Raw genomic sequence first — 25965 nt, 5'->3', positions numbered from 1 at the left:
TCCTGGAATGAAAAGCCTCATCCTGAGAGCAGATGCGGCAGAGACGGAGGTATTGCGAGAAGGGGATAGCATTTTTGCAAGAGACAGGGTGGGAAGAGGAATAGTCCAGGTAGCTGTGAGAGTCTGTAGGCTTGTAGTAGATATCAGTAGATAGGCCGTCTCCAGAGATGGAGACAGAAAGATCAAGAAAGGGGAGGGAGGTGTCGGAAATAGACCAGGTAAATTTGAGGGCAGGGTGAAAGTTGGAGGCAAAGTTAATGAAGTCAACGAGCTCAGCATGCGTGCAGAAGGCAACGCCAATGCAGTCGTCGATGTAGCGAAGGAAAAGAGGGGGACGGATACCCGTATAGACTTGGAACATGGACTGTTCCACAAAGCCAACAAAAAGGCAGGCATAACTGGGACCCATGCGGGTGCCCATGGCTACACCCTTGGTTTGGAGGAAGTGGCAGGAGCCAAAAGAGAAATTATTGAGAGTAAGAACTAATTCCGCTGGACGGAGGAGAGTGGTGGTAGAGGGGAATTGTTTAGGTCTGGAATCCAAAAAGAAGCGGAGAGCTTTGAGACCGTCCAGGTGGGGGATGGAGGTATAGAGGGACTGGACGTCCATGGATAAAATAAGGCGGTGGAGGCGAGGGAACTTAAAATCATTGAAAAAATTCAAAGCGTGAGAAGTGTCACGAACATTGGTGGGAAGGGATTGAACAAGGGGGGATAAGACAGCGTCAAGGTATGCAGAAATGAGTTCGGTGTGGCAGGAGCAATCTGAGACAATGGGTCTACCTGGACAGGCGGGTTTGTGGATCTGCAGCTGCGTTCCGAGGCCCCGCCCACTTACCTGGTGACGGGCGGGCGACATCGCGCATGCTCAGTACGGGAAGGGCGGCGGTGTTTTTCGTTCTTTGTTGAAGCGGGTCGGCCGTGGGATCGAGATCGGGATCGGGAGGGGGTCCTCACCCTCGCCCCCTGGGCTGGGGAGCCGGGGACGGATTATTCTCTGCGGGGCGACGACAACAGTTTCATTTCGGTGAGTATTGAAGCAGGTCCGGAGCGGGGAGGTCCCGAATTCAAACAAGAGAACTGGAGAATAAAAGGTGGGGGTGGGGAAGGGAGAGAGAAACACAAGGTGATCGGTGAAACCTGAAGGGGGAGGGAATGAACTTTCCCGAACTGGCGGCCTCGCCTCGCTTCCTTCACAGAATCTGCCGGGGTCGGTCTGGGTTGTGAGACCTTCACACCGAACCGTCTGAGATGAGCCGCCGCTCAGCCCCTGGTCCTATTAGCAGGATGAAGTAAAACATATTTCGATATTGTTACTGACGGAGAATCGTATAACTTGTGTTCCGTGTGTTATCTGAATGTACTTGCCTGTGATGCTGCCACAAGTCAGTGTTTCTCTGTACCTGTACCTTCCCGTACTTGTGCACTTGGCAATAAATTCAACAGGACCTGAGAAATCTCAGTGAGATTTGATTAGTGATGATCATCTTGGCAGCTCGGTAGGTGGAATGACTGAGACAGTATACTGTTAAATGCAAAACCCTGAACAGTGTTGATGATCAGAGGGATCTTAGACTCCAAGTTCATCGCTCCCTGAAAGAGACTGCACTGATTGATCGGGTGGTTAAGAAGGCAAATGGCATGGTTGTCTTTATTAGTTGAAGCATTGAGTTCAAAAGTCGGGAAGTTGTGCTGCAGCTTTATAAAACTAGTTAGACCACATCTGGAATGTTTCATACAGATCTGGTCGCCCCCATTCTCGGAAGGATGTCGGGGCTTTGGAGAGGGCGCAGAAGAGGTTTACCAGGACACTGCCTGGATTAGAGGGCATGAGCTATAACGAGAGGCTGGACAAACTTGTGTTGTTTTCTCCAGAGCGGCGCAGGCTGGGGTGAGACTGGATGGACATTTATACGATTATGAGAGGGATAGAGTGGATAGACGATATATTTTTCCCCAGGGTTGAAATTTCTAAGATAAGAGGCCAGCCATTTGAGGTGAGGGGGGTAGGTTAATGAAGATATGAGGGGCGTGTATGTTGTTCCTCACCGAGTCTGCTGGGTCGGTCACTGGAATTTGCTCCCTGGGGTGACCCTCCGCTCTGACGCAGTAATCACCCTGTGCATGCTGACAGTCGCCGCCCCCCCCGTCCCCCGGATCGATGGTGGTTTTTCTCCCCGTTCGTTGTTGAAACGATATATATATACCTTCGGGCCGGGAGCCGGGGGAAAAATCAGATTCCCGTCGGTGAGTACTGAGGCCAGTGTCGAGTCGGCAGTGAGTCCCGGTAACTTCCCGAACTGTCGGCCATTTACTCATTTTCCAACTATCTGGTCGTGGAGTGGGGCTGAGGAGGGGGAAAAGGGTCACCCTGATTGAACGCCGGAGCAGAGTCGATGGGCCAAACGGCCTAATTCTGCTCCTATGTCCTGTGGAGCCGGTTTATTGTCGGGGAGACACGGCCACCGATCACGGTATCCTGTTTTCCGCTCTTATTCTGCCGCAGATCTGCAGCCTGCGGGTTTTTCCCGAGGCCCCCCCCCCCACCCCGGTCGATGTGAAAATCGCATTGCGCATACTCACAGTCGGCGGAATGCAGTGATTTTTGGCCGGCGGAGTGCAGTCACCGTTTTGTGCTGACGTGGATTTGTTGGAGAAATCTAATATTGGCCAATGAGTCCCGTTAACTTCCCGAACTGTCGACTTCGCCTCGCTTCCTGGAACTTCTCAAAACTTTTTTCACTTCAGATAAACCGCTTTTAAGCCTGGGGATATGTATCTTCTCCCTAATGGGGGTGGGTGAGAAAAGGGAATGCCCAGGTTCTGGGGATCTTTGATTTTACTGAGGGAGTGGGAAGTCCAGAAGGAGTTCACGTAGGGGAGACTAGTTTCTGTGATGAGCTGATCTGTGTCCGTAACTCTGCAGTTCCTTGCAGCCATGGGCAAAGCAGTCACCATACCAATGTGACTTCTGGTTTGTTCCAGCTTTGTTATTTTCAGATCTTTTATACAGTAGTATTGTGGTGAGCATTTGGTCCATAATGACAGATGAGGCAGTTCATTGAACTCAATAACAGTTTTATCGTGATAAACACAAAATAGACCAGCAGGCACGACCCCAAGAGTGAACCCAACCAGTCTCATACAGACAGGGGAGGCGACCATCAGACACCCTGGTTACAGTTAGTGTGACCCAGAAATACACAAGCAAGTAACTGTATAATCCAAGCTAAATGGTAACAATAAATGAACTGGAACATCCCATCATAATCCCACAAAAGCATTTTAATACAAGAACAATAAACAGTGCTGTTCATTAGAAATGTAGGGGCGGGCTGTTGACCAACCCCTCCTCCTGAAGACCATCAGTGATCATCCTTGATCCCTTCTCCCAGCTGATCCCATCTGCTCATTCCCCGCCCATCCTGTTCAACCTCTGTCCAGTCTGTATCCCATCACCTCAATGATATATATCAATAATCTTGTTCAACCTCTGTCCAGTCTGTATCCCACCACCTCAATGATATATATCAACCATCTTGTTCAACCTCTGTCCAGTCTGTATCCCACCACCTCAATGATATATATCAACCATCTTGTTCAATCTCTGTCCAGTCTGTATCCCTCCAACTCAATGATATATATCAACCATCTTGTTCAACCTCTGTCCAGCCCCTATCCCACCAACTCAAATATATATATCAACCATCTTGTTCAACCTCTGTCCAGTCTGTATCCCACCACCACAATGATATATATCAACGATCTTGTTCAACCTGTCCAGTCTGTATCCCTCCACCTCAATGATATATATCAACCATCTTGTTCAATCTCTGTCCAGTCTGTGTCCCTCCACCTCAATGATATATATCAACCATCTTGTTCAAACTCTGTCCAGTCTGTATCCCACCACCTCAATGATATATATCAACCATCTTGTTCAACCTCTGTCCATTCTGTATTCCACCACCTCAATGATATATATCAACCATCTTGTTCAACCTCGGTCCAGCCTGTATCCCACCACCTCAATGATATATATCAACCATCTTGTTCAACCTCTGTCCATTCTGTATCCCACCACCTCAAATTTATATATCAACCATCTTGTTCAACCTCTGTCCAGTCTGTATGCCACCACCTCAATGATATATATCAACCATCTTGTTCAACCTCTGTCCAGCCTGTATCCCACCACCTCAATGATATATATCAACCATCATGTTCAACCTCTGTCCAGTCTGTATCCCTCCACCTCAATGATATATATCAACCATCTAGTTCAACCTCTGTCCAGCCTGTATCCCTCCACCTCAATGATATATATCAACCATCTTCTTCAACCTCTGTCCAGCCCCTATCCCACCACCTCAAATATATATATCAACCATCTTGTTCAACCTCTGTCCAGTCTGCATCCCACCACCTCAATGAGATATATCAACCATCTTGTTCAACCTCTGTCCAGTCTGTATCCCTCCACCTCAATGATATATATCAACCATCTTGTTCAATCTCTGTCCAGTCTGTGTCCCTCCACATCAATGATATATATCCACCATCTTGTTCAACCTCTGTCCAGCCCCTATCCCACCACCTCAAATTTATATATCAACCATCTTGTTCAACCTCTGTCCAGTCTGTATTCCATCACCTCAATGATATAGATCAACCATCTTGTTCAACCTCTGTCCAGTCTGTATCCCTCCACCTCAATGATATATATCAAACATCTTGTTCAACCTCTGTCCAGTCTGTATCCCTCCACCTCAATGATATATATCAACCATCTTGTTCAACCTCTGTCCAGTCTGTATCCCTCGACCTCAATGATATATATCAACCATCTTGTTCAACCTCTGTCCAGACTGTATCCCATCACCTCAATGATATATATCAACCATCTTGTTCAACCTCTGTCCATTCTGTATTCCACCACCTCAATGATATATATCAACCATCTTGTTCAACCTCTGTCCAGCCTGTATCCCACCACCTCAATGATATATATCAACCATCTTGTTCAACCTCTGTCCATTCTGTATCCCACCACCTCAAATTTATATATCAACCATCTTGTTCAACCTCTGTCCAGTCTGTATGCCACCACCTCCATGATATATATCAACCATCTTGTTCAACATCTGTCCAGCCTGTATCCCACCACCTCAATGATACATATCAACGATCTTGTTCAACCTCTGTCCAGTCTGTATCCCTCCACCTCAATGATATATATCAACCATCTTGTTCAATCTCTGTCCAGTCTGTATCCCTCCAACTCAATGATATATATCAACCATTTTGTTCAACCTCTGTCCAGCCCCTATCCCACCACCTCAAATATATATATCAACCATCTTGTTCAACCTCTGTCCAGTCTGTATCCCACCACCACAATGATATATATCAACCATCTTGTTCAACCTCTGTCCAGCCCCTATCCCACCACCTCAAATATATATATCAACCATCTTGTTCAACCTCTGTCCAGTCTGTATGCCACCACCTCAATGATATATATCAACCATCTTGTTCAACCTCTGTCCAGTCTGTATCCCACCACCTCAATGATATATATCAACCATCATGTTCAACCTCTGTCCAGTCTGTATCCCTCCACCTCAATGATATATATCAACCATCTTGTTCAACCTCTGTCCAGCCTGTATCCCTCCACCTCAATGATATATATCAACCATCTTGTTCAACCTCTGTCCAGCCCCTATCCCACCACCTCAAATATATATATCAACCATCTTGTTCAACCTCTGTCCAGTCTGTATGCCATCACCTCAATGATATATATCAACCATCTTGTTCAACCTCTGTCCAGTCTGTATCCCATCACCTCAATGATATATATCAAACATCTTGTTCAATCTCTGTCCAGTCTGTATCCCTCCACCTCAATGATATATATCAACCATCTTGTTCAACCTCTGTCCAACCCCTATCCCACCACCTCAAATATATATATCAACCATCTTGTTCAACCTCTGTCCAGTCTGTATCCCACCACCTCAATGATATATATCAACCATCTTGTTCAACCTGTCCAGTCTGTATCCCTCCACCTCAATGATATATATCAACCATCTTGTTCAATCTCTGTTCAGTCTGTGTCCCTCCACCTCAATGATATATATCAACCATCTTGTTCAACCTCTGTCTATTCTGTATTCCACCACCTCAATGATATATATCAACCATCTTGTTCAACCTCTGTCCAGCCTGTATCTCACCACCTCAATGATATATATCAACCATCTTGTTCAACCTCTGTCCATTCTGTATCCCACCACCTCAAATTGATATATCAACCATCTTGTTCAACCTCTGTCCAGTCTGTATGCCACCACCTCCATGATATATATCAACCATCTTGTTCAACATCTCTCCAGCCTGTATCCCACCACCTCAATGATATATATCAACCATCTTGTTCAACGTCTGTCCAGTCTGTATCCCTCCACCTCAATGATATATATCAACCATCTTGTTCAATCTCTGTCCAGTCTGTATCCCTCCAACTCAATGATATATATCAACCATCTTGTTCAACCTCTGTCCAGCCCCTATCCCACCACCTCAAATATATATATCAACCATCTTGTTCAACCTCTGTCCAGTCTGTATCCCACCACCACAATGATATATATCAACCATCTTGTTCAACCTCTGTCCAGCCCCTATCCCACCACCTCAAATATATATATCAACCATCTTGTTCAACCTCTGTCCAGTCTGTATGCCACCACCTCAATGATATATATTAACCATCTTGTTCGACCTCTGTCCAGTTTGTATCCCTCCACCTCAATGATATATATCAACCTTCTTGTTCAACCTCTGTCCAGCCTGTATCCCACCACCTCAATGATATATATCAACCATCTTGTTCAACCTCTGTCCATTCTGTATCCCACCACCTCAAATTTATATATCAACCATCTTGTTCAACCTCTGTCCAGTCTGTATGCCACCACCTCCATGATATATATCAACCATCTTGTTCAACATCTGTCCAGCCTGTATCCCACCACCTCAATGATACATATCAACGATCTTGTTCAACCTCTGTCCAGTCTGTATCCCTCCACCTCAATGATATATATCAACCATCTTGTTCAATCTCTGTCCAGTCTGTATCCCTCCAACTCAATGATATATATCAACCATTTTGTTCAACCTCTGTCCAGCCCCTATCCCACCACCTCAAATATATATATCAACCATCTTGTTCAACCTCTGTCCAGTCTGTATCCCACCACCACAATGATATATATCAACCATCTTGTTCAACCTCTGTCCAGCCCCTATCCCACCACCTCAAATATATATATCAACCATCTTGTTCAACCTCTGTCCAGTCTGTATGCCACCACCTCAATGATATATATCAACCATCTTGTTCAACCTCTGTCCAGTCTGTATCCCACCACCTCAATGATATATATCAACCATCATGTTCAACCTCTGTCCAGTCTGTATCCCTCCACCTCAATGATATATATCAACCATCTTGTTCAACCTCTGTCCAGCCTGTATCCCTCCACCTCAATGATATATATCAACCATCTTGTTCAACCTCTGTCCAGCCCCTATCCCACCACCTCAAATATATATATCAACCATCTTGTTCAACCTCTGTCCAGTCTGTATGCCATCACCTCAATGATATATATCAACCATCTTGTTCAACCTCTGTCCAGTCTGTATCCCATCACCTCAATGATATATATCAAACATCTTGTTCAATCTCTGTCCAGTCTGTATCCCTCCACCTCAATGATATATATCAACCATCTTGTTCAACCTCTGTCCAACCCCTATCCCACCACCTCAAATATATATATCAACCATCTTGTTCAACCTCTGTCCAGTCTGTATCCCACCACCTCAATGATATATATCAACCATCTTGTTCAACCTGTCCAGTCTGTATCCCTCCACCTCAATGATATATATCAACCATCTTGTTCAATCTCTGTTCAGTCTGTGTCCCTCCACCTCAATGATATATATCAACCATCTTGTTCAACCTCTGTCTATTCTGTATTCCACCACCTCAATGATATATATCAACCATCTTGTTCAACCTCTGTCCAGCCTGTATCTCACCACCTCAATGATATATATCAACCATCTTGTTCAACCTCTGTCCATTCTGTATCCCACCACCTCAAATTGATATATCAACCATCTTGTTCAACCTCTGTCCAGTCTGTATGCCACCACCTCCATGATATATATCAACCATCTTGTTCAACATCTCTCCAGCCTGTATCCCACCACCTCAATGATATATATCAACCATCTTGTTCAACGTCTGTCCAGTCTGTATCCCTCCACCTCAATGATATATATCAACCATCTTGTTCAATCTCTGTCCAGTCTGTATCCCTCCAACTCAATGATATATATCAACCATCTTGTTCAACCTCTGTCCAGCCCCTATCCCACCACCTCAAATATATATATCAACCATCTTGTTCAACCTCTGTCCAGTCTGTATCCCACCACCACAATGATATATATCAACCATCTTGTTCAACCTCTGTCCAGCCCCTATCCCACCACCTCAAATATATATATCAACCATCTTGTTCAACCTCTGTCCAGTCTGTATGCCACCACCTCAATGATATATATTAACCATCTTGTTCGACCTCTGTCCAGTTTGTATCCCTCCACCTCAATGATATATATCAACCTTCTTGTTCAACCTCTGTCCAGTCTGTATCCTATCATCTCAATGATGTATATCAACCATCTTGTTCAACCTCCATCCAGTCTCTGCTGCCTGGGGTGATGGTAGTGGCAGATACATTGGGACTTTTAACAGATATTTAGATCAGCACATGAATGTGAGGAAACTGGAAGGATATGGACATTGTTCTGGCAGATGGGGTTAGTTTAGTTGGCCACTTCATTAATTGAATAGACTGAGCACTGTGCTGTACTGTTCTGTGTCTCTTGTTGAGATGTTTTGTGGTAATGGAGGGAAAGGAGTGAGTGGGAACAACAGGTCACTGGAGCCCAGTGTGGGAAATGGCAAATCACCCACTTCTGTAGCAGAAACTGAAATCCTGAGTATGTTAAAATGGAGAGTTTGTGCAGTGGGTAGAGAGGGAGGTGAAAGGTACATTGTATTTATTGTAAGAGTTATTGGGTGTAAGAGTGAAATGACATTAACAATTACTTGCGTTTTGTTGAGATTGTACCTGGAATATGGTGTAAAATCCCGCTCCCCATACTAACATGGGTTATATGTTGAAGACACATGCTGTTGAAGAAAGGCTTAAAAAAATAAACCAGCAAACTATAGACCAGTGCTTCTGACATCACTATTAGAAGCACTGCATATGTAAGTATTTGAAAAGACAAGACTGACTTGGAACAGTCAGCATGACTTTGTTTGCTCCTGGCAACACACAGAATTTTTTTTTTGAAGAGGTTATGGGAAATGTTACCAGTAAAGTAGATTTCCTTGTTACCAATCAAGCAAATGTTGTTTACATGGTCTTTTGCAAGCATTTAACAATCCTGCGTGGGAGGTTGGTCAAGAAAATACATTTGCATCACGTTCAACGTAAGGAAGTAAATTGGAGTAGACAATGGCATTTTGGGAGAAGGTGGACTGTGATGATAGATGATTGTCTCCATTAGAAGGTGGACTGTGATGGTAGATGATTGTCTCCATTAATCATTGGGTCCGTTGCTGTTTGTCATCTATATCAATGAGTGGGATGGTAATGTTTTTAACTTGATAAGCACATTTACATGTGACACCAAGATTAGGGGTGTAGTTGACAGAGAGGCAAATTATCTATCATAGGTTACGGGGATCTGGAACAGCTGGAAATACTGAGCTGAAAATGGCAGATGGAATTTAATGCAGGTAAGTGCGAAGTGTTGTGCTATGGTAGGTCTTACGCAGTAAACAGTAGAGCACTAACGTTGCGGTGGAACAAAAGAATCTGGGAATAGAGGTCCATAATTCATTGAAAGCAGCGCCACAGGTAGATAGGGTGGTTAATAAATGCTTTTGGCATAGTGACCTTCATCAATTAAATTATTGTCTGCAATTGATGGGATGTTATTTTGAAGTTGTATAAGACATCGGTTAGTTGGAATTTAGAGTATTGTGTGTAGTTTTGGTCACCTACCTACAGGAAAGATGTAAGTAAGTTTGAAAGTGTATTGGGAGAAATTTCAAGGATGTTTCCAGAGGACCTGGGTGATAAGGAAAGGATGAATAGTTTCAGACTTTAATCATTGAAATGCTAAAAATTGAGAGGAGACTTGATAGAGCAGGACAACATGAAGATGGGTAGAAATAGGTAAATGCAAGCAGGCCTTTTCCAGTGAAGTCAGGTGGAACGACAACCAGAGATCATGCATTGTGGGTGAAAGATGAAAAGTTTTAGGGGGACATGAGTGGATAAGTCTTCAATCAGAGGGTTGAGAGAATGTTGAATGAGCTGCCAACAGGAGTGGTACATGCGAGCACGATTTCGCCTTTGAAAATATGGATGGGTGAATATGGCTACTGTGCAGGTGGGTGGGAACAGGTGGTTCAAATGACTGAGACAAAGCGCCTGTACTGTGTTCTGTTTTGATATGACTCTCTAACTATGACTCTGACTGCTTGATCACAGACAAAGGTTTGATTGAGTAAAAATCCAAAATTAATATCAGACTTGAATGATTTACACCTTAATTCCCCAAGAATATTCAACAGTATGGATATGTTTTGATGTGATGTCAAACTGCACACACGCTCCCAGTCGCGGATCTTTCGTAACTAGGGAAAGACAAAATGCTGGAGTAACGCAGCAGGTCCGGGCAGTGTGTATGGAACTGAATACAAAGGGAGCATTTCAGGCTGAGACCCTTCAGAGGAACTGGAAAGGAAGGGGGAAGAGGCAATATCATTGATTGATTTGGATTGTGCAGGTTGCTTTTCTATGAGACTCAGAGCTCAGGGTTTGTGTTTAAACAGCACATTCCTCAGAACAGGGAGCGGCATTTCTGCTGAAACTAGTTCCACATTTCACTCTCAATCCCGTAAACAAAGTCACTTCAGTATTCTATTTAACTATTTCTCCATATGTAAATGTGCAAAGCTGTTAATAGTTTGCAATGAACCTGTAGCATGTCGTAAATGACACTGCTGATGGGCTCGAACCAGCTATGTTACCAATTACAGCTGTGAGTTTGCAGTATTTAATTATTTTTACTTCAGACTCACATTATCTGCAGTAATTTTTAAACTTTTTTTCCCAATACCTTTTTTTAAAAAATGGATCCATGACATTCCCAACTGTGACACTCCTTAATATAAAGACATTACACAGTGTATGAAACATGCATCTTTCTCAGTCAAAGTTGCCAATAACCCTTGAAATATTGTTGATGTAAGGGTGAAGGTGAGGGGTGGAATGAGGTTGAGCAGGGAGAAGGGAAACGGTCAGGGCCAGGGTCTGCAAGGTGGACAGGGAGCAGCTAAGATGAGGGTGAGTCAGTGGAGTAGGTAGATGGGGGGTAGACCTTGGGACAGAATGGGTAGACAGCGGGAGGAGATATAATTAGAGAGAAAGGGACAGAGAGGGCGGAGGGTGAGAGAGTGTGTGAGTGAGGGGTTTGAAAGATGGGCAGAAAGGGGAGAGAGATCTGGAGAAATGGAGTGAGAGGTGGGAAGGGAAAGAAGAGTGAGAAAGGTTAAGAGGGAGTAGAAGGTACAGGGTGAGAGAGGGAGGGACTGTGAGAAAGGGAGTGAGGGAGATAGTGAGAAGAGTAGAGTGTTGTTGGAATGGGACAGAAAGGTGGAGAGGTTGATGGACAGTGGAGTGAGTAATATGTAAAGAGGATGAGGGAGTAGAGCGGAAATGGTAGTGTGAGTGGGGTTTCGGGAGTGGAGGATGGAGATGAGGAAGGAGAGGTGTGGACGAGGGGGCGAGGAGGATGGGTGAGCGAGAGCAGCTGCAAGCAAGCAGGGGTGAGTGACGAGTGAGATAGGCCATGAGGAAGGATGGGGCTGGATGTTCAGTGAAGAGCGAGGGGTGACTGAGTTGTCGTGGCAGGTATATTTAAATTATACTTGCTGACATGTGAGGTAATGGAGGGTTGGAGGATAGCTAACGTTGTTCTGTTTAAGAAATGCTGAAAAATTAAACCAGAAAACATAGGCCAGTGATTCTTCATACTTAATACTTTATTGTCACTGTTACGAACCCCGTAACTGGGTTACTTAACAGCAAAGACAGAGGCGTCCGTTGAAGCCTGATGGTACTATTTTTGACAGTATTTATTAGTAAAAATACACAAATAATATCAATGCAAATATACAGATAATATACGTCATCAATACGAAACCTAAAAGTGCGGGTATAATAATAATAAGAAATAAGCTCTATCGTTGTCTAGGGGATAATGCATTGTCCGATGGAAATATAAAGTTCGTTTCAGTTCACACAGGCTCCAGTGTTTGTTTGTCGCTGTGTTGCAATTGTTGGAGAGAGAGAGAGAGACAGACAGAAGAATGGGAACAGTTACCGCTATTGTATTTGCCAACCTTCCTTTATGATTTCGATCCGTCAGTGTCTCGTTGTTGTGGCTGTTCTCCTTTAGCTAAACCGTTCTTCCGTAATGAGCCCGCCACTCAGGCAAGGGAGGACGCACACGAGCTTTCACCGGCTTTCGCTATAAAATGCTGTCACTGGATTTCTAGCGTTTCTCCTGGTGCGTCTGAGGGGTGTTCCCCAGACCCTCTTATCCTCACTCACGGGGTCTCAGATGTCAATCAGGTTGGGATGATGCAATCCCTCAACCAGACCACTCTGGTTGTCCCTGAGGGGTTTCAATGAACAGTACAGTACTCAATACACAATTCCTTCTCCAAGACACAATAGCAGTAATCAGTGGTTCCGTTCCGCTTTTGTTAGGAGACATTCCACCTTGTTGTGTATTCTGCGTTGTCTATAACAACTGCCTTTGCTGCGATCCTGCGTCTCTCTCTCTCATTTCTGACATGCTGTGTATCTCTCTCATTTCCTGGATCTGAGATCCGAAATAATAGCGATCTTGCGATTCTCAAAAAGAAGGGGGGGGGGGCGACTTTGCTCCCTTCATTCGTAACATCACCAAACAATTAATACTAGAGCATACAATCGTTACAGCGATATTTGATTCTGTGCTTCGCACTCCCTAAAGTACAAATCGAATTAAGTATAATAAAAATTGAAATTATAAATCATAATTAGAAAATAGAAAAGGAAAAGTAAGGTAGTGCAAGTTAGGTTCGGTTATTTGGAAGGTACAGCCCAGATCCGGGTCAGGATCTGTTCAGCAGATTCTGACACCAGTAGTGTGAATGGTATTGAAAGCACCACATTATATAACTATTTGAAAAGACAGGACTGATTTGGCATGTTCAGCATGACTTCCTCTGTGCTTGGCAATGACAGAATTTTTTTCGATGAGGTGAGGGGGAATGTTACGAGGGAAGTAAGTAAAGTCAATGCAGTGGATGTTGGCAACATGAACTTTTGCAAGGCATTTAACTATCCCATGTGGGGGTTTGGTAAAGAATATTCATTTGCTCCAAGTTCAATGTAAGGAAATAAATTAGAGTAGACAGTGGTGTTTTGGGTGAAGGCCGACAGTGATGATAGATGGTTGTCTCCCTGATTGGGGGTTTATGACCGGTGGAGGGCCACAGAAATGGTAGTTGGGCCATTGCTGTTGGTCATCGATGATAACGTGTTTATCTTGATAATCACATTTGCATATGACAGCAATATCAGGGGTGTAGTTAGCAGAGAGGCAGGTTACAGTGGGATCTGGCACAGCTGCAAATTCTGAGCTGAAAATGGCAGATGGAATTTAATGTAGACAAGTGCAAAGTGTTGCACTATGTAGGTCTTACACAGTAAACGATTGTGCACTAAAGAGTGCAGTGGAATAAAGGGATCTGGGCATACAGGTCCATAATTCATTGGAAGTAGTGTCACAGGTAGATTGGGTCATAAAAAAGAGCCTTTTCCAGATTGCCTGTGTAAATTAATGTACTGAATCCTGGAGATGGGATGTTGTTTTGAGGTTGTAAAAGAGATTGGTGAGTTCGAATTTGGAGTATTGACTGCAGTTTTGGTCATCTATCTATAGAAGACAAGTAAATAAATTTGAAAGAGTACTGGGAAAATGTTTTTCTGTGAGATTCTGAGCTTGGGGTCTGATGTAAGCAGCTGTCTGGCCCCGACCATTCCACAGAACTACAGGCAGTTCTTCTTAAAGCAGAACTTTAGGCCATTCTGCTAAAACCATATCCAACTCTCATTCAGGTGTTAAAACATTCACATTATTAGTCTGTTTGACTATTTCTGCTGCAGGGAGGGTCAATGAATGTGAAAACTGATAAAAAAAGAACACTACCGATGATTTCGAAACCACAACATTACCAATTACAGAGGATGCTCTGCTTGCTGCGAGTTTCTGGATTTTTATAATTTTTTCCTTCAGACTCATATTGTCTATATTTGTTTCTAAAACATTCTTTTCATGATTCCATAAAAAATCAGTCTGTGACAGTCACCGGACCATGAAACACAGGAGCAGAATCGATTCAGCTCCGACATTCCATCATGGCTGATCCCCGATCCCACTCAACCCTGTACATCTGCCTTCTCACCATATCCTTTGATGTTCTGAATGATCAGGAGACAATCAACTTTTGCCTTAAATACACCCACGGATTGTCCTCCACTACAGTCTGTGACAGATTCACTACTCTCTGGCTAAAACAAATCCTTCTTTAATCTTTTCTAAACGGTCGCCCCTCAATTTTAAGGCTGCAACCCCCAGATTTGGATACCTTCACCACAGGACCCATCCTCTCCACATTCACCCCAGCCTGTCCTTTTAACAGTCAGCAGGTGTCAATGAGATTCCCCAGCATTTTTCTTAATTCCAGTGAGTACAGACCCAAAGCTGCCACATGCTCCTCATATGTGAACCCCTTCATTGCTGGAATCATCCTCATGAACCTCCTGCGGTCACTCAACGATGACAACACGTGCTTTCTGAGATATTGGGCCCAAAACTGTTGATGACACTTGAAATATGGCCTGATTAATGTCTCATAAAGACTCAGAATTTTCTCCTTGCTTTTATATTCTATTCCCCTTGAAATAAATGACAACATTGCACTTGCCTTCTTTATCACAAACTCAACCTATAAATTAACCTTCCAGGAGTCAGACCTGAGTACACCTGATTCCCTCTGCACCTCTGATGTTTGAACATTCTCCCATTTAGATGACAGGAGAGGCATTAGCTGGGCAGGAAAAAGAAGGAGAGATGGAGAGGGATGAAGGCATGAGAGAGCGGGGAAGGGTGTGGGGAAAGAGGAAGGGGAGTTGAGCATGGGATGAGTGGAGCATGGGAAGGGAGGGAGAGAGAGCTCGGGGTAGGTGGGGAAGGAGAGGGTGGGAGGAAAAGTGGACAGGGGGTGGGAGAAGAGCGCAGCGGGGAGGGGGGCAAGTGGGAGGACAGCGCGGGAAGGATAGCGAGTGTTTTGTAATGAGCGACAGACACTATATAACCGAATAACCTCGGGTGTAGCGGCTCAGACTGACATCTCTGTGTATGGTGAGCACACCGCTCACCCGGCACCTCACTGAACTCCGTCCGGTTTCAACATCACAGTAAGTGTCGTCTCCGATTCTTCAGAACCAGGGAGCGTTTACAATGGGGTTTGGCTTTTGTCGGGCTTGGGAAGGAAGTCAGTGGGAGAAGGGAACTCTGAAATCTTCAAATTAACAAGTTAATTATTGACCAAATGGATTAAAAGAAACAATTACCTTCAACTACAAACATTCTCCAGTTGGTTTCTACTGAGACGCTGTAGAAAAACCTTTCTGCAGTGATATGCGAAATGTCCCCACAGGGCAGTGAAAGAGTCTCTCTCCCTCTTCTCCCTCCCTGACACACACTCACTCACATTCACAGGAAAAACTATTGAGAATACAGAGCTACTGTAAGATATTGGCATTCGGAACATCGTCGTGGACTATGCCACAGATCGATTCATTTAATTAAATCGCAAACATATATATATTAAAACTACAGATATTGGGTGTTTGAAGTAAAATAAACTACTGGAAACTCTCAAAGTCTGATAGCAATTGTAATAAGTAGACATTCAGATTGCAGACACTGGTGAACTTTCTTTTCGAAATCATCGGTGTTTTAATGTTTTTTCCTGTTACAGAAATATTTAAATTCAGTGTTAAATTAGCTTTGTTCACAGTTGAAGGTGAGCGCGAAATGTCGAAGTAGTTTGTTCGTTTTCAGCAGAGAAGCCGCTCCCTGCTCAGAGGAATGCCTGCGTGTCAGAATCCGCCCTGCGGACAGGCAGCAGCTTGCACACAGAAAATTGCACTGTGAGTCTCACAGAGCAGCAACATCGGCCCCTCCCCCATAGATACTAAATGACCCTCGTCTGATGGTGTGGTGTAAAACTAGAAGAAAACGACTTGAAAATATACCCACAGGGAGACTAAACGTTCTTAGTGAATTAATGTGAGAACAATTCAGCTTCTGATATTTATTTCTGATCTTTACTTCCAGTTGACATGTTTCCCATGTTTTGGATTAGTGATCAAGAAGATATTCGCAAACAAGAGAACATCTGTAGATGCTGGAGCAACACACACAAAATGTTGGAGAAACTCAGCAGGCCAGGCAGCATCTTGGGAAAGAGTGAACAGTCAACGTTTCGGGCCGAAATCCTTCGGCAGGACTCCTTTCCCAGATGCTGCCTGGCCTGCTGAGCTCTTCCGGCATTTTGTGTGTGTTGCAAGAAGTTACTCGCTCTATTTTGTCCCTTCTGTCGGTCGTGGTATTTGTGTTCTTGTATTATCCTGTCTGCACGGTTGAGATTCTCCACAATTCATGTCAAGGTTAAAAATAGTTCCCAAATCAGGGGTTAAGATTCCAAAGCAAGTGTGCCAAAAGATGTTTAGTCAACACGGCTTCTGTTTCCAAAACCTGTGACTTCAGATGAATGCATGTCGTTTTTCTCATGACTGTGTTTATTGTTGGTGTTTCGAGCTGATTTCCTCAACGTCCTTTAAAAGAAAAGACGTTGATTCTGTTCAAGGTCTCTATACATAACAAACATTGGGGGTGGTGTGGTGACAGGCGGCATTGCAGAGTGAACATCATGATTTCACAGTATGGGGCAGCAGGCTCGATGGGCTGAGTGGCCAATTTCTTGCTGGTCTGTGCACAAGAAAAGCTCTGACTACAGAGTTACTGTAAACTAAGTTAATGTACGGACCACGGCAAATAACCTACTGTTGAACAAACAACAACTATTGCAGTAATTAAATCATCCAGAACATTGACCGAGATGATAAGCAACAATGAACCTGGCACCGACCCCCACTGCACCCCACGAGTCACTGGTCTCCAGTCAGAGAGTCAAACCATCTTCCACCACTTACTGGCTTCTCCCGCAAAACCAATGTCCAAACCAATTTACCACCTCATTCTGAATGCCAAACCTTCTTGTCTAATCTCCCTGGTGGGACTCTGCCAAATGTCTTCCTACATTGTACTGAACTATATATTTTTAATTCAGTAAATTAACTGTTCTCTCTCCCAGAGCAGTAAGTGTCACGTTGTTCCAGTCTGATAACTGTCCAACAACATTCTTGCACATCATACTTTCACTGCTCTGGGGAGAAACGAACCATAAAAGTAAGGAAATGAGGGGGGGGGGCGTAGAGACTTTGTGGAACTGTGCTGTTGCCCGTTGTCTGAGTCTAGGATCTGATGAGCCCAGGGCTGCTGCAGGACCATCCACACTGCAAGTGTCCTCTCAGGGCTGTGGGAACGAGTCTGTTTCAAAAAGCCTCGGATATCCCTGTGAACACAGCCCCAAATCGGCAATGCCCAGAGTCCGGCTCTCTGGAAAGTGAAACGATAAAGATGGTTTCCCATCGCTGACAAGTGGAGCAGCGGCATTACTGGCTCACGATGGCTGTGATTGTCCCAGGGATGAGGATGTGATCTTTGGCCATCCAGCTGCACAGTTTGTTATTGGGGAACAGAGAAGAACATGGGAAGTGGATCTTCAGCCCGATGGACTCAATCGGAATTAATCCCCAAAGAGTCATCAGGAGGATGTGTCATATCACAGGCATACGTAGTGAATGTTGTTGGCTTTGTGGCAGCAGTACAATGCAATATATAATAGTAGAGAAAAAACTGCATTACAGTAAATATCTGTTACTAAAAGTTAAATAATTATTGCAAAAATGAATTCAGTGAAGTAGGTTCATGGGTTCCATGTCAATTCAGAAATGGGATGGCAGAGGGAAGGAAGTGGTTCCTGGCTAGTTGAGTGTGTGCCCTCAATCTCCTGTACCACCTTCCTAGTGATACCAATGAGAAGAGGGCATCTTCTTGGTGAAGCAGATCCCTAATGACTGATGCCGCCGTTTTGAAGCATCGCTCCATGACGATGTCCTGGATGCTATGGAGGCTACCGCCCATGATGGAGCTGACTGAATTGACAACATTGCTGAGAGTATTTCGATCCTCTGCAGTAGCTTCACCACTTCCCCCACCCCACCATATCAAGCGATGTGCAGACAGTTAGAACAATTTTTACGCAGAAATCCGCAGTCATTGTTCACATCCCAAATCTCATCAAACTCCTAATGAAATATAACGGCTGCCGTGCATTCTTTGTAACTGCATCGGTATGCTGGGTCTTGGATAGATCCTCAGAGATGCTGACACACAGGAACATGAAGTTGCTCACTCTTTCCACTGCTGACCGATCAATGATGATTGTTGTGTGTGTGTGACCTCGTCTTACCCGTTCAGAAGTCCGCAGTTAGACCATTGGTCTTACCGATATTGAGTGCGTTTGTTGCTGCAACACCACTCATCCAGGTAATATATCTCGCTCCTGTTTGCCTTCTTCTCGCCATCTGAAAATCTGCCAACAATAGTGGTGTCATTAGCAAATTTGTCACTGGCATTTGAGCTGTGCCAAGCTGCACAGCCATGGGTGCAGAGAGAGTAGGGCAGTGGGCAAAGCACATATCCTTGAGGTGCACCAGTATGGATGGTGATGTGCAGGCGTTACATCCAAACCGCATAGATTGTGGTTTTCTGTTGAGGAAATTGAGGATCCGGTTGCAGAGGGAGGTAGAAAGGCCCAGTGGTTCAAGCCTTTTGATCAGAACTGTAGGAATAATTGCATTACACGCTGAGCTCTGGTGGAGAAACAGCATTCTGATGTAAGTATTCATATTGTCATGGTAATCCAAAGCCGCGTGAGGAGCCGATGAGATTGCATTGTGTCCTATTGTGGATGCAGGTAAATTACAGTGGGCCCAGGTCCTTGCTGAGAGAAGAGCTAATTCTAGCCATCGCAAACCTCTCAAAGCATTTCCTCACAGTAACTGTTATTGCTATGGACGATAGTCATTAATGCAACTCACACTGCTCTTCTTGGGCACAAGTGTAATTGTTAGCCTTTTAAGGGATGTGGAAACTTCCAACTGCAGCAAAAATGACCCCATCTCGGAAACATTCACAGAATACAACTCCTGTTGTTCTGGGGTGGCTGAAATCCCTTGTAAACTCTCCGTAAATCGATAGAAACACAAAGAAAATTCCCACAATGTATTGTATTGAAGGAAAGGCAGATGAGCTTAGGCATGGATCAACACATGGCATTATGACATTGTCACCATTATTGAGAACTGGCAGCTCAGTATTCTGGGATTCTGTTGTTTTAGAGTCAAGAGAGCGTCGGTGATTAAAGGGTAGGGGTGGTTTCACTCAGGGAAAATGTCACGGCAGTGTGCAGTAAGGGCAGATGGGAGAACTCATCTAGTGAGCCTTTATGGCTAGATCGGAGAAATAAAATTTGTTTGAACATGTTAATGGGTCTGTCTTATAGACTGCCCAAGAGTCTGTGGGATTTAGAGGAACAAATTAGTAGACGTCAGAGAATATTGCAAAAAACATAATTTGTTATAATTTGATTTTAACCGTCCACATACGGACTGGAACTCTCATGCTGTAGATGTACTCATGTAGTTGACAAATGTCTTCAGGAAAGTTTTATTAATCAGTACATCGATGTCCCAAAGACTCAAGTGTGATACTTGATCTCCCATTAGGGACTGAGACAGGACAAACGTAACAGAAGTCTGTGTAGGGAAACTGTTTGCATCCGGTGATCACAACACCATCATATTCAAAGGAAGTATGGAGAACGATAGCTCTGCTCCGTGGTATTGAGGCCCTGGTATAGATAAAAAAAACGTACAGAAAAGCTGGATGAACTCAGTAGGTCGGGCATCATCTGTTGAAAGGAGCAGTCAAAGTTTCGGGTTGAGACCCTTCATCAGGACTAAAGAAGGAGGGGGCAGGGGCCCTATAAAGAAGGTGGGGGGAGGGTGGAAAACCAATCAGAGGAAAAATATTCTTGAACATCAAAATCTCCAACTTCCAGTAATTCCCTCTCTCTCCCTTCCCCCATCCCACCTTCACTCTGTCTCCTCTTCTAGCTGCCGGTCACCTCTCATGACTCTGCCTTCTTCTACTACCCATAGTGCTTTTCCCTTAGATCCCTTCTTCACCTGTCCTGCCTATCCCCTCCCTGCTTCCTCTCCCCCACCCTTTGATCTTTCCTCTGATTGGTTTCCCACCCTCCCCCACCTTCTTTATAGGGCCCCTGCCCCCTCCCTCTTTAGTCCTGATGAAGGGTCTCGACCCGAAACGTTGACCGGTCATTTCAATGGATGCTTCTCGACCTGCTGAGTTCATCCAGCTTTTTTGTACATCTTGATTTGACCACAGCATCTGCAGTGTACTTTGTGTTTAGAAAAAAAATAGATGCATAACCGGTGTAGGCAGGTAGGAAAAAATTGAGGTACTTTTGGAGTTGAGAAAATGCAAGATAACATTGAGGAAAGAAACCAGGAAGGCTATAGGGTGGCATAAGGTTGTCCTAACAGACAAGGTGAGGGATCATACAGATGTTTTAAAAGCAAAGGGATTTCAGGGGACACAATTGATTGTCTGGATTATCAGAATGCCAATGTATGCATGGAGCCAAAACAGATAGAGGTGTTCTTAAGTGGATTTTTGCTTCTGTGTTCACTTGTGAAAATAATCTATAGAAGTGAGACAAAGGAGAATTGAGGCCACGGATGTTATACAAATTACAGATGAGAAAGTGTTTTGGGCAAATTGGGCAACTTCGAGTGTATAAATCCCCAGTGACTGAGAAGCTCAGTACTTCAACCACGATGTAGGCGGATGCAGAAATTGCAAAGATGTAACCGTTATGTTTAAATTATGCTCAAAGACAGGAGAACTACCAGAAGATTGGAGGATAGCTAATTTTGATCCACTGTTTAAAAAAAGGCTCCAAAATTAAACCAGAAAATTATAGGCCAATGCACTTGACATCAGTCATGTGAAGACATTGGAAGGACCGGATATAGGAGTATTTAAATAAACAGGACTGATTAGGGACATCCAACATGACTGTGTGTTCTAGACAATCTATTGAGTTTTTTGAAGAGGTTACAAGGAATGTTACCAGGAAAGTTGATGAAGGCAAGGCTCTAGATATTGTCTACATGGACTTTAGCAAGGCATTTGGCAAGGTCCCGCATAGGGTGTTGACCAATAAATTTCATTCTCTTGGCATTCAAATTGAGTTAGTAAATTGGAGTAGACATTAGCATAGAGGAGGAAGGCAGATAGTGGTAGCAGATGATTGCCTCTCTGACTGGAGTCCTGTGACTGGTAGAATTCCACAGGGATCGGTGCTGATATCCGTTGTTGTTTATAATCTATATCAATGATCTCGATGATAATTAGATTATCCGGATCAGCATATTTGCGGATGACTCCAAGGTTTGGAGTGTATTTGACAGCGATGAAGACTATTGGAGCTTGCAGCGGGATCTGCATTGGGTGTAAAAATGTCTGATAATGGCAGATGGAGTTTAATGCAGGCTCGTGAGCTGTTACGCTTCAGTAGGATCAACCAGGGTGGGACTTACACAATGAAGGGTTCGGCACTGAAGGGTGCGGTAGGACAAAGGCATCTGGGAATACGGGTCCACAATTCATTGAAAGTGGCAGCACACCTAGATAAGGTAGTAAAGAAATCTTTGGCACATTGGCCTTCATAAATTAAAGTATTCAGTACAGAGCTTTGCATGTTATAAGCTGGTTATGAAGCCTAATTGGTTGCAAAGAAAGAAAAATGAGAGATCCACATGGAAATCTGGACAGAAAGGTTAACTTTGTTAACCTGTTTGTTTTCCTCTTCAGGGTTGCTACATTGATCCCACTCCCGCCTCCTCCTGCTGTCAGACCCGTCCTGAGCCGGTGAGAGTTAGTGTGACCCGGACTGCGGCAGTCCCGCTCTACCCCGGCTCACCCGGCCCTGTCCATCTGTAATGAGCGACGGACACATCACAGCCGAGTGGCCTCGGGAGCAGCAGCTCAGACTCAACTCTCCGTACAGGGTGAGCACACACGGTGCAGGACCATTGTCGATTACCCAGGAAGTCAGACTGTGATTTCCTGGGACCACATTGAACGTCGTTCAGTTACATCATCAGAGGTAAGTGTTGTCTATGATTCTGTACAACGATTCAATGTTAACAGCGAGACTCAGCTTTGGTCAGGATCGGGAGTGAATTTAGTTGGAGAAGGGAGTCCTGACATGTTCATGTTAACGAGTCAAGTTACTGTCCAAATGGATTAAGAGAAATGACGTCTTTGCCGTCAACCAGAAATACTCTCCTGGGTGGTTTCTACTGAGTGCGAGCAGAAAGCATCTTTTACCCCGGTAGTGAGATGTGAAATATCCCACGGGGCAGTGACCCGTCACCGATCTCTCTCAAACAAGAGGAATTCAGTAAATGCTGGAAATTTGTGTAACACACACAAAATGCTGGAGGAACTCTGCAGGCCAGGCAGCGTCTATGGAGAAAAGAACAGTCGACCTTCGAGACCCCAGCTAATGGATTTTACATCGCGTCATTGGTTCTATCGCTCTTCTCTGTACCACAAAGAGTTAAACTTTCTTCACGCTTGAATGAAAGTGTTTTCACTGGAACACTGGAATCTAGAAGGATGAGAGGGGATCTGATCGAAACATATAAGATTATTAAGGGATTGGACACACTAGAGGCAGGAAACATGTTCCCGATGTTGGGGGAGTCCAGAACCAGAGGCCACAGTTTATGAATAAGGGGTAGGCCACTTAGAACAGAGTTGAGGAAAAACTTTTTCACCCAGAGAGTTGTGGATCTATGGAATGCTCTGCCTCAGAAAACAGTGGAGGCCAATTCTCTGGATGCTTTCAAGAAAGAGTTAGATAGAGCTTTTAAAGACAGCGGAGTCAAGGGATATGGGGAGAAGGCAGGAACAAGGTACTGATTGCGGATGATCAGCCATGATCACAGTGAATGGTGGTGCTGGCTCGAAGGGTCGAATGGCCTACTCCTGAACCTATTGTCTGTAGAACTGCACCGTCTGGCACCAACAAACATTCCACTCTCAAAATCACTGGGGCATTTCATCTCCATGGTGATGTTTGTTGGAGACAGAACGTACCCTGTACTAAGGAACAGGACAGAGGGAGAGACCTGCTGGTAACGCTGTGGGTTTAGTTAATGATTACCACCAAGAGCTGACTGAACATTAACCAGGGTGTGTTCATTACTTACAGAACCCGTAACACAGCTACTGGGACAGGGTGGTATCAGAACCTGGAGCCGCTGTACACGGTAAGAAGCTCTATATACTGAAATATAAACATCACAAAGGCAGTCAGACACTTAAATGAACAATCAAATGAGATTGATAAAGTATTGTGTTGATCGACATTAGAACTGTAGCGAATCGCTTTTAAGTGAATTAACAATTCCCTTCATCTAATTGAATGCATCGACTTCCTGTGCATGTCCCGCGGGGAACCGGGGCAGCTGATAGTGTTATTGGAATCGCCGCTCTTTCAACCGAGCTGCGAATCATCAGCAAAGGCTCGGGAGGTACGAGCTTCCCGCATCTCGGAACTGTCCCCGGGCTACTGCTTGCAACAGCAGGAGGCCGATCCGCCCACACTCGGGGCTTTACTGATCCCCGACCGAGGGAACTGAGGATTTGCTTTGCTTATTCCTTCACTGGCGGGATCGACACTATCTGTCCATCCTGGACGGCATTGCGATTCGTGGTAAAAGGTATGGAACCATCCACATTGGAGATTACAGCCGGGCGGGGGGTGGTCGTGGGGGAAGGTGGTGTAAGGAGTTGATGGCTCCATTATATAGTCGGTTGGTGAGACCTGTTGAGGATCACCATCTGCAGTGTTGTTTCCCTTCTGTCAGATGTGAGTGGGTAGGTGGGAAATGAAAGGAAGGTTTACCAGACAGATATCTGCCCCCGTGAGTTTTTCTATGAGGAATCTGTTGTCATCTTGCCATGTGTTACATAAAACAGGGGAGACCTGCTTGTATACATCACAGTTTTTTTTAAAATAACAATGTACATGATTGTTTCTGTGGAAATTTGGTAAAATGAGTGGGAAATTCGATGAGACATAAAGTATTGCCGCGGAGTTTGACAGGAATGTGGACAAAATAGTTCCTGTTGTGTGAGGATCTGAAACCAGGCACCGCCAGTTGAAGACAGTTGAGATGTTTTCTCTCTCTCTCTCTCTGGGTATAGTGTGTCATGGGAATGACTGTCCTCAATATTCAGGAGAAGGAGAGTCTTTCAGTTAATATTGTAATCCTGCAGTGTGGTGGCCCTTGATACACAAATGAGTGAGATGTTACAGGTGAGATGCAGGATTGATGAGCCGAGATCACAGTCAGATCTGCGTTGGTCACAGTGAATGCGGGATGCCAATGTAATTAAATCTCCCGTCAGCAACTTCTGGCTGACAAAAACACATATCAATGGGCACTGTACTGTGTACCTAATACTGCGGCCACTGATTGTATGTCCATGGTTTTCTACATCTGTAGCCCATCCATTTCAATGTTCGACATGTTACACGTCCAATGACGCCTCTATGCACAATGCATTTGCAGCGTGGTTATTTCAGTTACTGTTGCCTTCCTGGCAGATTGAACCAATTTCGCTTTTCCCATTCAATCTCTCTCATTAACAAGGCGTTTTCGCTCTCAGAACTGCCGCTCGCTGATCTTCTTCCGTGCCATTCTCCGCAAAACTGAGACTGTTGAATGGGACAATCCCAGGAGTTCAGCAGTTCCTGCGATATTCAAACTGCACCCTCCGGCACCGACAACATTCCACTCTCAAAATCACTGAGATCACATTTCATCTCCATGGTGATGTTTGTTTGGAGACAGAACGTACCCTGTGCTAAGGAACAGGACACGGAGAGACCCGCTGGTAACGCTGTGGGTTTAGTTAATGATTATCACCAGGAGCTGACTGAATATTAACCAGGGTGTGTTCATTACTTACAGAACCCGTAACACAGCTACTGGGACAGGGTGGTAACAGAACCTGAAGCTGCAATACAAGGTAAGGAGCTGTGTATATTGATATATAAACATCATAAAGGCAGTTAGCCACTTAAATGAAACTGAGAACTTATTGGGTTGTTCAACAATTGAACTGTAACGAATCACTTTTGAAAGAATTAATAATTCCCTTCAACTAATTGAATGCATCGACTTCCTGTGCACATCCCGTGGGAAACCGGTGTAGTTGGAGGTGTTATCGGAAACGCCGCAATTTCAACCCAGCTCCGAATCATCAGCAAAGGCTCGGGAGGTGCGAGCTTCCCGCATCTCGGAACTGTCCCCGGGCTACTGCTCGCAACGGCAGGAAGCCGATCTGTCCACACTCGGGGATTTACTGATCCCT

At 44.5% G+C, this 25965-nt stretch overlaps 2 protein-coding genes and 1 long non-coding RNA gene across 3 annotated transcripts in view; 2 read left to right on the top strand and 1 right to left on the bottom strand.

The window, feature by feature from the left end:
* The window catches only part of LOC140722997 (NACHT, LRR and PYD domains-containing protein 3-like), a 299766-nt gene that overhangs the window by 176316 nt on the left and 97485 nt on the right, over positions 1-25965 (bottom strand). The gene's annotated exons all lie outside the window — the stretch shown is intronic.
* LOC140722996 (NACHT, LRR and PYD domains-containing protein 3-like) overlaps positions 1-25965 on the top strand; it is a 725328-nt gene that overhangs the window by 639154 nt on the left and 60209 nt on the right. The gene's annotated exons all lie outside the window — the stretch shown is intronic.
* On the top strand, positions 882-25623 carry LOC140723005 (uncharacterized). Its single transcript, XR_012097786.1, has 4 exons — positions 882-1027; positions 22387-22681; positions 23795-23852; positions 25563-25623. It is a non-coding gene; the product is annotated as an uncharacterized lncRNA (long non-coding RNA).

The sequence above is a fragment of the Hemitrygon akajei genome, unplaced genomic scaffold, assembly GCF_048418815.1.
Source record: "Hemitrygon akajei unplaced genomic scaffold, sHemAka1.3 Scf000096, whole genome shotgun sequence".
NCBI lineage: Eukaryota > Metazoa > Chordata > Chondrichthyes > Myliobatiformes > Dasyatidae > Hemitrygon > Hemitrygon akajei.
This window is presented reverse-complemented; position numbering and strand designations above follow the sequence as displayed.